The 19,101-nt window shown below is 33.1% G+C and overlaps 1 protein-coding gene across 13 annotated transcripts in view; it reads right to left on the bottom strand.

Annotated features, from left to right (window-relative positions):
• The window catches only part of foxp2 (forkhead box P2), a 151,595-nt gene that overhangs the window by 75,562 nt on the left and 56,932 nt on the right, over positions 1-19,101 (bottom strand). Inside the window, exon 1 of one of the 13 annotated variants that reach the window (XM_012958390.3) lies at positions 15,629-15,755. The gene's annotated coding sequence lies outside the window, so the exon portion shown is untranslated. 13 annotated transcript variants of the gene reach the window in all.

The following is a 19,101-nucleotide window of genomic DNA, read 5'->3' as shown; positions in this document are numbered from 1 at the left end:
TATTCCACTCGGCAGTGGATTATAGAGCAGGTTTCTGTATGGCACAATAATGAATATTCTCCGTTCCTGCAATTCAGAACACTTGTCCCATTGATATTACAGCATGAAAAATGGTATGTTTAATAGCACTGTTATGCACTGCTCATGTCATTTTTTATCTACAAAAAGGCTGCTGGCAGCTACCACAAGCATATTTGGTGTTTTCCTGAATTGTAAGCTATGTGTATCTTGCATTCGAGGCCCATATATCCTAAATGACATATGCAATGACATTTACATGTGTACTGTCACGCAAGACTATTTTTTGCTACACTGAGCACAATCTTTGGGATGAAACACTCTATGACTTTATAATACTTTGGAACACAGGCCACTTATTTGGAGTTTTTTTTTTTAAAAATGCATTGAATAAATGATAATGGTATTTCATACTGAGTGCCTCTGAAAACAGTGATTGTTCAGTTAAGTTTCAATAGTGTAAATTCCTCTGTAACAAAAATATATACTCCCTTTTTATAAACATGTAGAAAGGATTTGGATTGGTTTCAGATGTTAGGTTGTGATGTTATCACAATGAGATAGGTTCAGGTGATAATAATGTTGACAGGGGGATTTATATCCCTGCAAAAAGACACAGTTACCTTTCTATTTTATTTTAATAAAACAAAACCAAAAAAGTGTAGACTCAAATACACCATATGCGAATACCATTGGTGAGAACACTAGTGTATTCCCCCACTTCCTAAATGTAATTAGTGAAATAAAAATACTCTAACATAGGAACAACTTCATGTAATCTACTTGTTAGAATTTGACATTAGAAAACTGTAAAAAATTGTAAAAAAAAAAAAAAAGTCTTGATCTATTAAGTTTGAAGATAAAATTCCTTGCCACCTTTACCTAACTAGCTTAATATATGTACTGTACATATGTCTGAATGTCAGGTTTCATCCGGACATGCACTGTCTGATCACAATACACCCGGCAATTCATTCTTTTAAAGAGGCATTTGGCTCTAGTATCTAACAGATTTCTCGAGGATGTAGTCAGAATGAAGTCTCTCCCTTTTGGGAATATCAATATACTGTATATTTCTTTGGTCACAGCCCCAAGCACCTTGCACCCTATCCCCTTGCATAGATTAGGGAACCCAGCATTCATTCTCTGTATAAAGTATTGTATGGGTTGTCACCTTTTTTAAATGACAATTCACAGCAGGTTCAAATTTATATAATACCTTCACTAACAGACCAGCATAATCCACTTCCAATATCCATTCCATTTCCTTGGCATAGATAAGAAGTTTCTTTTCTCAAAGATTTGCTCAAGCGCTCTGCCAGTCCCAATGCTCTCCAGGTGGCTCTTCTGACTTACAAGGGTTCAGGCTCAATATGCCAGGGTTCAGACTTAAAGATATCACTTTATCTCTAGCACACATATTTCTTTAGAACTGCACTATCTAAAGGGAACTGCATGGAATCAGCCTTAGAAAAGTAAGTTGTGGAGGTTAAATCTTCTCTTTCAAATGTATTTTTCAATGGTTGGGGTTAGGTGTAAGCCTTGAAAACTACCATATAAAGAAAAATACGTGAGCCTGTTGTGTCTAAAAAGTAAAAAGCATCCAGAAAAAACATCTGTCTTGTATAATTATTGGTATGCAGGGTTTAAAGTATTTAGCATTCAAAAACATGGTGTTCTTTGTCATAGAAGATAACTTGCTCTTTAATTAAACTGCAGTGAATTTAGATCTGTTTGCTTACTTTTTTATACTAATGAAACAAAATATGTATTTAATATACTGACAGATGGCAAGGCATATTACTGGTGCTATTGTTTGATTTCAGAGCGTTTGCAGCTCTTGATGCAGTTTGCTCGTACATGTTTGAGTCATGCTGGCTTACCTCATGAGTAAACAGCATGCTGCCAAAGCTCAACATTGGTTTTTAACTAACACCGTGTTCTAGTCCTATTTACATGGTGCCTAAGGAACTGATATGTTCTGTATAAGTAATACAGCTGAACTGCATTAATGTTTATCTAATAATAAAGTAAGATTTATGTATAAAATACTAAATATACATTTATTAGACTGTGGGTGTCATTTACTACAGCTTTGGATGCAAGTGCAAGAGCATTAAAGGTATCAAAAGTTTTCCTTTACATAGAACTTGTGTCTGAGGCATTGCTAGTTCCATATTAAAGATCCAGTACAAGGGTGCGGAACACAGTGCTCTCAGCCCTGTGCTTAATGCCTGCCATCCATAGAAAGGCAGTTAGTACAAGGGCTGTACTGCACCTTGCTTCCAATAATGTTTCCTAACTTGCACATCTAAATGATGTAAAAGTTAAGGGTGGGTTATTACTAGGAAGTTAGCATTCACAAAGGCAGACAACACTGTATTCATGGGTGAAACATAGCACTTTGCATTTCATTCTTGAATGCAAAGACCTGACTCAAGGGTGCTGAGTTCCAGGCTTTGGAGCATTGTGCACCTTTGTGTCTGGTGACAAAAACATCCTTACACACGTGATGAGCACATTTGTTTGCAGGCATGGATTTGGGGTGAAATTCTGCATTTTGCAACTGTAATTTTTTTTCGCCAAAATTGCTGCAAACATTCACTGGGACAAAAAATTTGCAGAGAAAACGTTAACTTTAATGTATTTGGAGTTTGAAAAAAATTTGCACGTAACAAAAAAATAGTTGCTCATGTAAAAAAAAAAAAGGCACGCGGAAGTTGTAACTTCAATGCATTTCTCTTTCAATGCAATTTTTCTGCAGTTTTGCAAAATTTTCGGTAAAACTAAACAGGACAGATTTACTAATCGCTACCTTACCCCAAAACTAGTGGTTATGTGGTGGTAAGCAAGTACAAGAATCTTGAATTGAATCCTGTAATGATAGGTAACCAGTGCAGGGACTGGCAGAGAGGGGCAGCAATTATGGAGTGGGAGGAGAGGCTTATGAGTCTGACTGCAGTGTTTATGACGAATTGGAGAGAGGTCAGTTTAGACACAGGGACTTCACGGAGCAGTGAGTAACAGTAATCTCAGCAAGATATGACAAGGGCATGAATAAGAATTTTGGTAGAATTTTTTGTGATGAAGGGCTGAATGGATGTTCCTTAGATCAAAGCACATGATTTAGTGAGCACTTGAATGTGGGTAATGAATGAGAGGGCAGAGTCAAATGTTACTCCTAGGCTAGGAATTTATGGAACTGGGGTTTTCTACACTGAAAGGCAGGCAGGGACGATTATGTGCCCCTGGTTACCCTGAGGCAGACTTTCCAGCACTCCCCAACCTTGCTCTCCCTGCCTGCTTCAGAGTTTTTGAGTCAAGGGGGTTGCATTGCAGTGCAAAGAGCCCAAAAGCAAAATTGAAATTTCAGCTCTTATAATTACCAGGAGAGGCTTTTTTAACCAATGTAATTTTTAAACTATTTATTAATTTTTGGTCTCTTTTTACACATACAAGGTTATTGTCAGTTATGCTGTTTCTTTCTCTTGACTGATGCGGCCAGTATTTCTAGTAGTTCAAATGTACTGTACTTACATAGAAACTTACCAGAAGGGTTTATATTACACACTGACTATCAATTGTTCAAAAGAAATATACACACATTTTGTTGCCATTCAAATTCTTTTAAACTACAACAAGTTAGGCAGGAACAATTTACACCAAACACAAATTAGCTCATTTAAAATTACCTAAGGTTTTTAGTAATAAATATAAATTAGAGGCTGCTAATTACTAGTGTCTTTAACTGTATGTATAATGACATTAGGCCTGTATGTATAATTGGCAAGTTGTGTCTTCAAAAATGGCTAAATCAAACTAACAGTAAAATAGTGGGACCTGTAAGATAATTATGTTCCTGTTAAATTAAAGTATTGCTATATTTTGATTTATTAATTTCTATTTGCTTTTTGCTACCCAGCTACTAGCAATCTTTTACTGCTTAGATTGCAGGTTGAACTTTTTGCAGCAGGTCTTTTAGTACTTCCATAGTATTAGAAGCCATAAGTGGTCCAATCATTCCTTGCTGTATGTTGTTACTACTAACAGCAAAGCTAAGGCAAAGCAAAGCCTTAAGTACTGTTTTATATTACAGGAGCAATTCCCTAGGTATTTTCACAGCCTGTACAGAGAGAAAACTATGTAATCAGTGGCATAGGCATCAGAACTGCTAAGGTCCCCTCAGACTTTCTACCCCCAGTTCTAAATTTTAATGTAGGAGGGTGCATGCAACACACCACACCAAAACTTACTCCCCTAGTTTACCCACCCTAGCTCAGTAGTCTTCAATGACCCCTGATCACTGATATCTCCAACTATGAAAGCTAATTTTTAATACAATTTTTTTTCAAGCTAACACCTGTTGTTTTAAAGCCTACTACATATACAAACATTTCTGAAACAGCTTTATATGTTTGACAGATCTTACTTTTTAAGGCCTCTCGCCAACCTTCAGATTCTGATGTAGCCCATATAGACTTGTCTGCCATAGACTACATCAACAACTCAATTAGGTCTTTAGCCTTAAGAAGTTTCTACATGGACTGATGAGGAATTTAATAATCCCTGATATCCCTGGTTGTATGTAGTGATTTAGCGTAACAGGAATGGGTTTATTTGTCACTATTGTGATAATATTTCCTTTTTTTCTGATACTGTTATTGCTTTATATTAGTTGCATTATTTTATAATGCTGTTCTAAACCTTGTGTTTCCAGGTGTTGTTAAATTTCAACTTCCGGAATGCACTTTCTATACACTTTCCGAAAATATCTCAGAAAACACTAAAATAGAATATAAAGGTAAACTGCAAAAGTGCCCAGAGAAACAAGAAATTAATTTCTTGGATTGATTTCTTGGATTCATTCATCATCTTGGATGAATTTGTTTATTAAGTCACTTGTGCATATTGTTTAATGAAGTTTATAATGAAGAAGCAGGTCTAATTGTTGCACTTGGCACATGCAGTCACACCCATTTTCCCATTAAAATGAATGGTGAGGAATATAGGCTAGATGCAGCATTAAAGTCTAGTACATCTGTAGTTCACTTTTTCACTAGCATCACTAAATCCAATCTGGAGAAAATAATATATAGTTCTTTAGATTTTTGGCAGTACATTTATTGAGAAAAACAGAAAGAAATTCTTTATAGAAACATCAACTTCTTAAAAAAAATCATTTGAAAGGTCTAATGCAGGTTTCTTAGGGCGTTTTCTTTCCTGTTTGGCTCTATAAAAATCTTGAAAATCCATGCCCAAGAATGCATATAAATAATTACATTTTTAGTTAACTCGCGTGCATTGTTATTGCCAGAACACTTGCGTTATATGAATCTATGCAAACTAAACTTTGGTCTGAGTATAAAAACTTTAAAAGTATAAACTCTAGCCAAATGTATAAACATTATAATTTATAATAACTAGCTGATTTACAGGCAGGGAAAAGGCACAATGTAAAACTGTTTCACTATTCTTTTAATACTTTATGTATTAACTGTTGATTCAGAAAAGTAATATTTACAGACAAATTGCCTTATATACAGTAAATGACACACTGTGCCATTTACATATACTGGATAGATGTTTTTTTTTTTTTTTTTTTTAATGAATAATAAAAAAGGAAATAGTTTTTATTATTTATTATCGTTTCTTCTCACTATTATGCCAAGTGTCCCTGGAATATTTACTGGTCATTAAAACATGAACACTTTAAAAACTTAAGCACACACAAAGCATATGGATGGCTGGTATGCCATACAATGTAAAATATTGTTGGATGTGCCATTCCCAGTCTACCCAGCACAATACAGTACCAATGCCATTTTTTTACTTATACTGCCACAACTCAAGTAAATTGTAAACCACATGCTCAGGTGCAATATTTAAGAACTGATCAATGACTTTAAATAGTTCCATTGAATCCATAAAGACCATTAACAATTATTACCACTAATAATTTTTCATAATGAGCCAGACTTATTATTTATGGATTTATTTTTACCTATTGTGGTGGACAGCATAAGTAGGGCTTTCAGAAAAATGGGGTTAGTAAATACTGAATACCTGAAAATATGGAACCTTTGCCTATAGCATACTATTAAATATCTTGTAGGAGTTTGTGATATTCAACCTCATAAAGTTATTGACAGTGGTTAAATAATATTCCATTAAAGAGCAAATGGATATAAATCCTGCAGAATACTCTGCTATAGTACAGTTCTGAAAGACAAAAGGAGAGCAAAGCAAGTGTAAATCTAAATAACAGTGTCTGTACTTTCCATTTACTTTGCTTATAGCACCAAATATTGCATAAACCTAATTAATTCCCCCATCTCAATAAAAATACCACATGCCACATCGCATACAGTACAGTCCAGAAATCTGGACATTTATCCATGCCTACAAACAGGTTTAAATTCCCTACATAGAACTGGTGTGTGCTTCTGGTTGTATAAATTATTTTGCAAAGCAGATACTATAGATCCAAATGTACTAAGCATGAGTTCAGTTTTATAGTTGTTCATAGAACTGGTGTACAACCAGAAGTATAAGCCACATCTATGCAAAGAGACAAATACTGTATGTTTGAACTTATGTTGTAGCAAATATGGTAAAATATAAATATTACTTAAGCAAGATCAAATATTTTGCATATGCTCTGTTACAAGGGTCTGAGAAGGTTCAGGTCCGTACTGTTCTGATGCATGACTAACAAAACACTGTAAAGTCAAAAGGCTTTTTACACTGAGTCACACAGTTGTGAAAGGCGTTAGGAGAGAACTAGCCTGAAAGTATTGTAGAAAAATATAAAAATATACCACTCATAGTTATGAACTCTTTTTTTGTACTAATGCAACTAGAAAAAAGTAGTGCACAACATTGCTGCACCATATAAGTTGTGTTTTGCAGTAAAGTTTTTCTAATGCCCTTTTATATATTCCTTCACAGAACACAACCAATCAACAGGTAAAGGGGTTATTTGTAGGAGCAAAGCAGCAAAAGGACTACAGAGCTGAGCAACTGTTTCAAATTTGCACCTATTACTCAGAGTATGTAAAGACAAAACATAGGCAAGAAGTCAGGAAAGTCAGAACCATATTATGGGAAATTGTTTAGTAGAGCTTTCTTTAACAAACCCTACATGCTCCTGGGGCATCTTCATGTACGATCTTATGGTGCCAAATAAATTAACTTGTCTATATTCCAAATGAAGTGACAATAGACTTTAGATTAATTTATCTATTTCAAAAAATGACAAAGTAACACAACCCACATAAAATATAATGTAAACTCTGACAAAAATATCTTGCCGACAATTTAGAATAGCTCTGACCTTTTACAAATGGTTCTTCAAAACAAAAAGAAAAAAAAATCTCACATCTGTTTCCAATCTCATTACTTGTCTTATTTGTATAACCTTATTTTTTAAAGGTTGAATTTTTAAATTAAATGTGAATGTCCAGATTACTCTGAGCCACTGCCGTGATCACAGTTTATTTATTTGATTCTGCTCAAGACTGCTGTAATTCTTAGCTTCTAAACTGACACTGCAGAGTATTCTAGCTGGTATGTAAATAACATTGTCTGACATACAGAGAGGGCCATTGTATAATTTATTAAAGAACATATTTCACAGTTTAAAATCCATTATTTAACATCCAGACACTTTACATTTGGCATTATATTCATTTTAAAACCAAGACAATACTTTTTATACTTTTGTTTCATTGAGATTTATATGATATAGGAAAAGTTACATTTTTAAAATGGTAGTGGACTGCAAGTATAAAGGTAGCTTTATTATTTTATCATTATATAGAACTAACATATTTACACAGAGCTGTACAAATAATGTTTATCATTTACATCAGTCCTTGCTCCAGTGGGGCTTACAGTCTAAGGTCCCAATAACCTTCTCCACTGAGGGTCAGTTTTATCAGGAGCCAGTTAACATGTCTGTATGTTCTTGGAATGTCTGAGGAAACTTGAGTATCTGTAATTCCCAATGAGATGTGCATACACATTTCCTGCAGTAGTGCTCAGGTTGGATCAAACTCAGCACTGCAACTTCAGAGAGTTGGGGTTCTAAGCTATGAACTGCACCAATTGGCGTATGATTGTTCTTTATAGTGTTAATGTTACAAAAAGGGAACACAATTAAACTAAAATTAGTACTGTATATGGGTAAAAGCATTCACTATGATTTTGGAATATGTATTTTTCATTATAAAGATAGACTGGTTTTTTTTGTAGTAGAAAGTTCAACAGATCATTAAAAATGTTGCTCATCACTAGTAGTGTTATTATGATCCACTCTTTGACAACTGGTAAAGTTTGTTAAGAAATGATCCTTTATGTCTGTTTGGTATAATTAGGATCGGTAAGGGTTTAAAAAATGTTTCCCCTATCATTTAACCCTTCAGAATGCTAATTAGCACATGCAAATTTATACTAATTAGGATTTGGCTTTGGTTTGCCCAGGACCAAGGATTCGGCAGAAACCAAACCCTGCCAAAAAAGGCTGAACCCTGGCCAAATACCAAACCGAATCCTGGATTCGGTGCATCCCTAGCTATAATTAGCCACTAGTGATGAGCAAATCTCACTGAAAAATTTGCAAAACTACTGAAAAGTTTGCGCGATGGCAAAAAAATGAGCAAAATACATTTGTTACGGGTACTGCGCAACTTTTTTTACATGCATAAACATCTTTATGTGAGTGTGCCAATTTTCCCTTGCGTGTCTTTTTTTACGGGCACAACATTTTCCTCATTCCAAATTCCAAGTCAGATTTTCTCTGCAAATTGTTTTGTCACTGCAATTTTCGTTGCAGTTTCACAAAAAAGTTTGCTGAATTTCATCATTCATTTATGCCTATTAGCTACTGTGTTAGCAAGTGTTTATAAAAAAAGAAACACTTAAGTGCCAATGAGAAGGACATTTTCCTAATCATGATGTCATACCTTTCCAAATATTTTCTTAAGATTTGTAATGTAGATGATATTAATTATTATGTAATTATTCCATGTTGTTGCCTTCACACCCCACATAACCAATACATTATTGCTGTTCTACTTTTTATAGGAAATGTTAAATCTTTTTTTATTTTGCTATTCTTCTCCTTATAAATGTCCAGCATCGAAATTTAATATATTAGGATTCTGTTTCAAATCGTTACATGGGTTATTTTTTACTTGCAAATGCATTTATTTAGGTTATCAAGTCTATTGATTAAATATGAGATCAAAGACTATCCCATAATGACATGTCTCTGAAGAAGCAAAAGCTCTCTAAGCAAAATTGATTCTGTTACTAAGAAATCCTGGGTATGATATTGCTGACTAAGCATGGCTGAGAATTTGTAACATACTAAGTACATGTTTATGAATCTGAGTCTGCAACTTAACAAGCCTTTCAATTTAATAATGAAATATTTCAAAATATATGTCAAGTATTCAAAACTCTATCCCCACTAATGGTCATTAATGGCAACATCTCTAAAATATAGAATATTAGAATATTTGCACTAAAGTATATTTTTACAAAAAATGTCAACAGTAGATTTGGGGGGCCCATTTACCAAAACTTGTTTTTTTTCACAATCCAAATTTTTGGGGGCAAAAATTAGATTTTTCTGTGGAGAAAACATGACTGTTTCACCATTAATTTTGTGTCAAAACTGCAACAAATCGGAAAAGTAAAAATACAAAAGTCGATCGGGGTCATGACAGCTGTCCTTTTTCAACTGATTAATCTTCATTTGCTTTGTAGTTTTAGAGATTTTCGAGTTTTTAGCAGTTTTTATTTGTGCGACAAAACAAAAAATTCACACTTTTTTTTAAAAGGCTGTTTTAATAAATCACTTGGCATTCATGGTTTTAGAGAAAAGGAGTTTATTTGTGGTTTCTAAAACATCTAAAACCACAAAAATGAGAATGGTGATAAATGGGCCTCTTGGTACTGGAAATGTAAATTGTATAAATACTAATACATTAAGAAAATGTTATGTTGTTTCAAGATCACAACCAAAAGTAACAGAATACAGGTATAGGATCTGTTATGCAGAATGCTCGGGACCAAGGGTATTCCGGATAAGGGGTTTTTCCGTAATTTAGATCTCCATACCTTAAGTCTACTAAAAAATCATGAAACATTAATTAAACCTAATAAGATTGTTTTGCATCCAATAACGGTTATTTATATCTAAGTTAGGATCATTTACAAGGTACTGTTTTATTACTACACAGAAAAGGAAAACAGTTTTAAAATTCTGAATTTTTTTTATTAAAATTAAGTCTATGGGAGACGGGCTTTCCGTAATTTGGAGCTTTCTGGATAATGAGTTTCTGGATAAGGGATCCCATACCTGTATATAAAAATATACAATTTTGCTCTCCAGTTTATTTATATCATAACTTGCAATATATTATTAGAATGCCGTTTTAACATATTATGGAATTGCATGTCGAGATATGCTCTTTGGTAACAACAGAAATAATTGACATGGTCAGGCTCTATAATATAAAGATCATAAATTATGATTTATAAATATACTTTATCGCTAAACAACGCTAAATACATCAGCTACACTGACGTAGTATAAGAGACTTTCCCACATAGTTAAGGACCAGGTTACTTATATTAACCTTAACTGAAATAGAGATCAAACAGATTGTTTAAGTCAAATTGCATTGTAAGCTACTAGAAAACACATTTTCATTTCAACTGTTTTGTTAACAGCATGGTGGTACCCTTTCTAACCTTATTTGGCACCAGTGCATAATTAGATACACAGGGGTGTGACTCCAATTGAAGGTGTTGGCATTGTAACACTCTGTGAAAATATTAACTATGAGGTTAACTCTGATTTTCTTTTCTTTAATTAAATGCACATGGAACTAATGAGGTAACCCACTGTTCCTTGATAGCACTAATTAGCTAAGAGAAGAGTATACTCTCACACTGCAATTTAAACCTAAAAATAAGGTTGAAATATGGTAATTGTGGGCAATTTAAAACAGTACAAGTTAAAGAACTAGTCATAATAATGGAAAAGAGATACTTTGCAGCTAGGCAGCTGTTAGTTTAGTTAAATAATAACAAAGTTCATGTGTATAACTTGCATTAACAAGGTCAGGAAATTACATTTCAAACCTGTCTTTACACAAGATATCTAGTTTCAAGAAATAGAATATGAGTAAACAAAATCACATCTAAGTAGTGAGCAAAATGTAAAACCATACCAGTAATATTAATGGAAATTTAGACTAGCACAGTACTAGTTGAGCTAAACTCTGTGTTGTGAACACAGTGCAGTTTATCTACATGTATACAGTGTGAATGCATCATAAGATTTGGGGTACATTCATTTAGTGATGAGAGAATCTGTCCCATTACTCTTTGCCGAAAAATTCATAAAACTGCTGAAAAATTCACAACATACAGCTACTACTACACATATAACTTGTACTTTATTTGGTGAAACTGCAACTTTTTTAACGCAGCCACAACCTATTTGATGTGACCGTGACCTTTTTACTTTTGCAACTTTTTCCTTACTCTTCAAATTTTTGCAAAAAAAAATTCACCATTGGCAAAATGTGGAATTTTGCAGTGAATCCATGTGTGGTGAAGAAAAATAGCTCATCACTATTTAAAACCACACATATCAAAGAGGAGATTTAGTAAAAAAGTTGCTTTATCGACTTCTTACAGATGGAAAAAAATCACTGTGAGAATTTCTTAGCACAGCTTGCTTGGCAAGAGGATTCTCACTTTTTCAGTTGCATTTTCAGGTGCTTCATTTTTCTCATTACAATTTCTTTGACCAAAATAAAAATGTTCTATTTTTCTTTTTTTTTTAATGAAAATAAATGGGTAAAATATTCACTAGTCCAGGGAAATTCCCACAGAGAGAATAAGAAATACACTGTACTTTTAATATCAATGGAATTTCTCACCCTGGAAAAAATCTTCACTTTGATAGACTAAATGCAGCCTTTGTTAATCTGCCATCTTTTTTTAATACAAATGCAATTTTACAGTATGTATGGTTTCAGATAATTGCTATCTCCCTCGGCTCCACCACACAACACTTTTTGTCAAGAATTTTTCCCCACAAGTGCCTGAGTTTCATTGTAGATAGCATCAGTATCAACAAATTGCTTAGGCTAAATGTCAAAAATGGACTTGTCACTAATGCAGGACTTCTTATAAATTGCTACAGTAGACATTCCAGTCCTAAATTCAATTGTTAAAAGCTTAGTTAAGATCGGGAATCTTACCACTTCTATCTCATCAAGTCAGTTTTTGTACAGAACTTTGTGTATTTGTCCCTTTGAAACAGGGTAGGTCTCTCACCAAACTATTGCCACAAAGTAAGAAGTGTGAAGTTGTCACTACATGCTATAGCATGAAGGCATGAAGGTTTCCTTTCTCTGACCCAAACCATGACCATTATCATAATCATTTGTAAAAGTTTGAATTATTACCATTGATAAGGCTGGAGAAATGCCCCAAAAACTCATATTCAAGTAAATGGAGAGCTGGTAGTTCCCTGTAATAAACTGTGCCAAATTAAAATAGATTTAAAGTTTAATATAAATACTTTTAATTCATATTCATTACATAATATATTTATGGATTTAAAATATATCACCCAGCAAGGTAATGGAAAATATGGGCTTATGTTTTTGCCCCATATAACTATGCCAGACTTATAAACAGAGAAGGAGATCACAACCAACATTTTTTTTCAACCAGATATTAATGTTTCCAAGTGCTGAGTTCTAACATGCAACCGAATAACTTGTCCCCCAAAATTAACAAGAATCGCATTTAAATTAACACAATGCAAGTCAATGGGTGAATTTGGGAAAGTTTTTAGATTGGAAAATGAATTCTGAAAGGATTTATATTTTTGTACCAATATTTCATTAATGTTTTGAATTACTTATTAATTAAATCAGACTGTAAGCAGTAGAGAAGGAAGTCTAAAAATAGATTCCCTGTTAGATGTGATATCATAACCTAGGGTTGGTTAAGAATTTGTGTGTTTTTAGTGAATGACACAACTATTATTAGATTTGCATTAAGCAAATATGCATATTCCTTATTGTTAAAAGCCTGCCCTGTCCTTATTTACCTAATGTTATAATCCCTTGAGTTTAGCTTTGAATTTCATTGTTCGATCCCTAAGGAGCTGTTTGTAGGCTGCAATATTACTCAAAAGTGGCTCAGTTTCTGTAATGTTATCAAAGAGTTTCTGAATAATCACAATTATCTTTGGATCTAGCAGTAAATGTTTTTTTTTTTTTTTTTTTAATAATTCAGGTAAATCAATTCATGATGTCAGTATGATATTGTATGTATTTGTATTATTTGGACAACACTTTTATTTTATTAGAATTCTTTTCATCATCTTCAGCATCTTTGTTCTTGCTGCAAAAATATATCATTCATCAGTCTAGATTCATATGTAATTATTACTTAAAAGCTGTCTTTCTTTTGTATAGGTCTATTGTCCCTTGGCATTGAGTCCCATACTACTGTCAAAACTGCAATATGACAAAGTACAACAACAAAGTACATTTCTTCATTGTAAAATGCTCTTTCAAAAACGTCTTCAATAAATGTGCAAATAAATGTAGAATATGTCTTTATTAGTATAAGTTAGCTATATCTCAGCACGTCACTCTTCCCTTTTACACACACATATATGGTCACATACTTACTATACATTCATTCAGAGCTGACTTTCTGTTTATTTATAAATAACACCTTATTTGTTTTATTGCATCTGTCACACTTCACTACACATTTAGTATTAAGAGTGAACTTATTATCCAATTCATCTCTTGAACGCATCAGGCAGCGCATTATAACAGTACTGTAACACACAGGAACCAGACAACAAATGTATGAATATGGGTCACATAAAGTGGGACATGCTCACCACAGTGCAATCTAAAGGGTTAGGGAACTATTGTAATAAAAGGTTGTTGAAAAAAATGGCTGTTGTTCCTATCAATAAAAGAACAGATTGCGTTAGATAGGGATCTTTGAAGTGGTGGGTCTTTAGGGGATTTTGAAGGATTGCAGGTAGGGAGAAGTCTGATATAATGAGATAGAGAATTCCAGGGGCAGACAGAAATTCTATTGGAAAGTATAACTGTCATAATACAAATGGGAAACAGACTAAAATTAGGTGTCACCATCCTTGGCTTCATGAGCAGAGGTAACTCACTGTTCTTCAGAAACAACAAAAACAATGCAAGTTTTTCAAAATAGCAAATTAAATGAGTGTCAAAAAGTTTTCCTAAGGCAGAAGTGGGCACTTTTTTTTCTGTGGTGTGAGCAGAACTAATGACATGGGCTGGAGGGCCCTATAGTTTAAATATTAATCACTATATAAGCTTTTATTAAGCTTTTGGTAAAAATATGCTTTTCACCCAGTTATATACAGTATATTAAGAAATGTAGCATAATTCAAAAACAAAACCACAAACTACGTCACACAAATGGCTGTTGAAGCCCAGGAAAATGGTAAACTTGTTTAGTCAGTTACTGCAAAGTTTCACTCTGAGGTATGGCAACTTGTTAAAAAGTGCTACACTGTATGTTTTACAGAGAAAGCCCATTGTACCTAGGTAAAGCTTATGTAAGTAATGGTATATTTTGAGACACGTAAAACCCCAGACCTATTTTTTATCTTATTTAAAAATGAAACTTTTTTTCTTATGTGAAAAGCGTTTTGTCAAATTTTGATCTTCACATACTTTTCCATAAACTGCTTTTCACATCCTCACAAAAAGGAGCTACATCTTTTTTTCCACCAAGCTTGTGGAAAGTAGCAGTCTGCTTAGCATCTCCTGGTCATTCTCAGGAGAAAAGTGGTTGAGAAAGTGATGATTGAAAATTAAAATTGCTAGTTCATGCTATTTTAAAAATGTCTTCTCAGGACATTACACACCAACAACAGTTATATGATCTATTATCCACAGTGCTTGGGACATGGGGTTTTATGAATAAGATCTGGAGTACTTAAGAATGTTAAACACAATTAAACATTAAAATGATAGCTTGACCATCAGTATGGATTTACTGTATAACAGTTTACTTGATATCAGGTACAAAGACTTTGTTTATTACTACAAACAAAAAAGCAAATCAGTCAAAAATAAGAATGTTGAATTATCACTCTTTTGTAATGGCATTGCTGTGTTTTGGAGCTTTCTGGATAACAGGCTTATAGATCCCATCCCTACACCTATTTTTAACATATTTTCAGGCACTATCAAAACTGACCCATACTGGACTGCAGCCTATTTTAGAAATGTTTCTAATACCTGCCAATAGATTTATAAAACTCAAATGATCTTTCTTTAAAAACAGCCATAACTAGAGACAATAATGCAAAAAATACAACAAAAATGTAAAAATAGCAGCACATACTTTTAGATACCACTGTGCTGATAATATTCTTAATAAAATCATCTTAATTATCCACATTTTTCAGTTTGCTTTTTGTTGATTTGCCCTAAATAGACCACCTACACTCATAACAGATAACCTTAATTATACTATTGTAAGTTGTGTGTCAGATGCTTACCTGGTGGGTCTTGAACACTGATGCTCTGATTTCAGCCTACAGTTGTTATAAATGGAACCTTTTCAAACTGGGCAGAAGTTGTAAGTGGAGTACCTCTAGGTTCAGTCCTGGGCCCACTTCTTTTTTATTTATTAATGATCTAGAAGAGGGTATTGAAAGTTGCGTCTCAATTTTTGAGGATAATACAAAGTTAGTAGAAGTAATACAGTGAGAGTAGGATGTTTTATATCCATAAAGGGAATATAATAGTGAGGGTTACGTTGAGCAACAAACATGCCAGATCAACACTATATGACACTTTACTAAAGCAATCTTTGCTGGGAAAGGATTTTGATTTACTAGAAAATATAGACTTAACATTTTCAGGCAACTTTTGCAATAGCCAATAACTATATTTAAAAAGAGACATATATGCAAAGGATGCATTTAGCTATTGTCTCTTTACATACATTTTAATAAGAGATGATCTGATACATTAAATACACGTTAAAGCATTGTAGGAAACACATTTTAGAAATACAAGGAATTTGCAGATGAAATCTCTATTAATGAATTTTATAATTACTAATTATAAAGAATAGACACACTGGGCATGCTTATGTTAGAAATTAGGTGCCTATGAAAAGCTGGAATTCATATAAATGAATGTCTTTACAAGGAACTTTTTGGGACAAAGTCATAAAAACTGTCATACATAAGACTGAAAACAGTTCACCAGAGGGTAACATCTAAGTTCTAATCATTTGCATATGAATTTTAAGGGCATATTTATCAAGGGCTAAACTAAAATTTCTCCTAATAAATATCAACTTGAACTTATTTTCAAACAAATAGAGAGCTATAGCGTTATCCTCTGTTAAACTGTGCTGGACTTTGTTTTCACCTTTTGATAAGCATGCCACCAAATATAATATAAACGAAACAAATGAAGATGTAGTGGACAATTAAAAGGGTTGTATTTGTTTATTTTCTTTTTTAACAATTATAAAAAAGAGCATACAAAGACAGGTTAGCAAGTCTGCATATAAGTTACATTTAGAGAAAAGAAGGCTCATTTCTGAATGGTCATCAAGCTAATTGAAGCTCTAATTGAGCTAATTTTAGTGTTTAATTGTGGCATTAATTTCTTTTTTTGCTTCTAAGTTATTACATGCTTTAAAGTTTAGGATTCCATTTTTTGGTCACCCTTTATGCGAACTTTAAACTTCAAACATGACCCTTTATGAAATGAATCCCAAAAAGAATAGTAATTACATTTTATTAAAATGGGGTTATTTTACAGCAGAAGCTGAACCTGACAGGTAAGTTGAACCCGTTAAACCCACCATTTCTAACCATTGTGATGATGATTTTGTGCTTTATTTAAAGAGCAGAACATTTTTCAATTCACATCTCTTGCTATGTTTGATACTGTGCTAGTATATAACGAAAAGAGACACCGCTGAGTCCAGGTTTCCAAAAATAACATTTTTGATACTATTATGTTTTAAACTTCATTGTGAGAACACTGCCCAACTAATGTATTTTAATCCCACTAAATAATTACTAACATCCACTGACCCTTAATATATAGATGCCAATTACTAGTACATGTAAATACACAATACACATCAGGCCCATGCACAAGATATGCTATTTTTAGATGAAACCAATACTTGTTACAATTTGTATACCATAAAACACCTCTATTAGCAAGGCACAGTGTGTTTGACTATAATTCAGCACCACGTCTTAAATTCAGCCAAATCACTGTTCTAAACACATTTAGTTAGGTGCTATTGTCCTCCATTTCTTATATTCCTTTGAATATTATCCAATGCTTTCTTGTACTTTGTTTTTTTTTACAAAGAAATAATGTGGGTATCTGCCATTTGTATTCATTTTGTATTGCATAAATCTAAAACTAATACACACTATAATACACAGGGAGGCTTATTTATCAAAATGTGAATTAGTGGATATTTTATTATTTTTTCCAATTTGAATAAACTTAAGATTTTACCAGACTTTAATGTGTGCTCACTTAATTTTTTAAAACCGTGAACAATTATTTTAATGGGTTTGCAAAATCTCCAAAAAATTGGAAAAACTCCAATTAAAAAAGATCGCACAAATTTTGCCTAGGACAACTCCTATTGACTTCTACATTAACTTGGAATCTTTTAGATGACATTTTATATTGGAGTTTTTTAGTTTTTTTTACAAATATAAGTTACAGAGTTTTGGAAGGCCTAATTCAAATTCATGAGTTTTAGTGCAACAAAAAATTGAATAGTGGCAAAAATGTGAATGTGAACATTGAAATCAGCCACATAGTATCCATCCCCAATTATATATATCTGCTCCTTCCTGAAATGTCTTCCCCCTTGTAACCTCCAAAGTGAGGATCTCAAAATTCTAGCAAAGAGACAAAGACTTATTTTTAAATGGATGAGATTCCTACTCTAAGGGGGTATGTATTCCTACATGCAATAAGCTAGAGCACAAGGTATTCCTACTTGCAATGCTAAGAGGCCTATTGATTACTATTTTCACCACTGTAAAAATGATCTGGGTGAGATTTTGACCAAGAGACATTATTGTGTAATTTAATGCTACTGTATACTCTGTCTTTTGGCTTTCAAATTATGTTTTCCATTTTATATTTAAAAATAATATTACAGTACTTATTGAGTCATCTAATTCCTGTAAAATTTTTTGACCAGACTTCTCCAGCAGAAATTTTCTGTTCTTGTCAAGAAACACCAATTTTTTTTCTATTCAGTTGTTATGTTAGACATGCAACATAGTTTTATGGCTTTATCCATGGTCCTTAAATTAGATGCTATATTCAGTGTTTTTTTAATACAAAATAATTAGGCTGTGTTGATGTAATAATTATCTCTACTTCAGGATTATATGTATGTTTGTGCTTAATCATATAAAGAAGACCAGATTAATTTACATTACATATAAATTGCTAAATTAATTTACATGTTAAGTGTTAGAAAAAGGCAGTATCAATAGAGGAGGGGAAAAATTTGAGGTACAGGTATGGGACCTGTTATCCAGAATGCTCGGGACCTGGGGTTTTCCGGACAAGGGATCTTTCCTTAATTTGGATCTCCATAACTTAAGTCTGCTAAAAATCATTTAAATATTGAATAAACCCAATAGGCTTGTTTTGTTTCCAATAAGGATTAATTATATCTTAGTTGGGATCAAGTACAAGGTACTGTTTGATATTTACAGAGAAAATTGATTTTTTTTTTTTAAATTAGAATTATTTGCTATAATGGAGTCTATGGAATATGGCCTTTCCGTAATTCGGAACTTTCTGGATAACGAGTTTCCAGATAAGGGGTCCGATACTTGTACTAAAAATGGCACCATGCAAAAATACAAAAATAATTTGGTTAACAGGCCTCATAAAGAACAAAAGTATTCAAACTTTTAGATATCTTATGATGTCATATTCCTTTACAGTATATAAA

The sequence above is a fragment of the Xenopus tropicalis genome, chromosome 3, assembly GCF_000004195.4.
Source record: "Xenopus tropicalis strain Nigerian chromosome 3, UCB_Xtro_10.0, whole genome shotgun sequence".
Lineage (NCBI taxonomy): Eukaryota > Metazoa > Chordata > Amphibia > Anura > Pipidae > Xenopus > Xenopus tropicalis.
The sequence above is the reverse complement of the archived record's forward strand: the minus strand, read 5'-3'. Positions and strand labels throughout refer to the sequence as shown.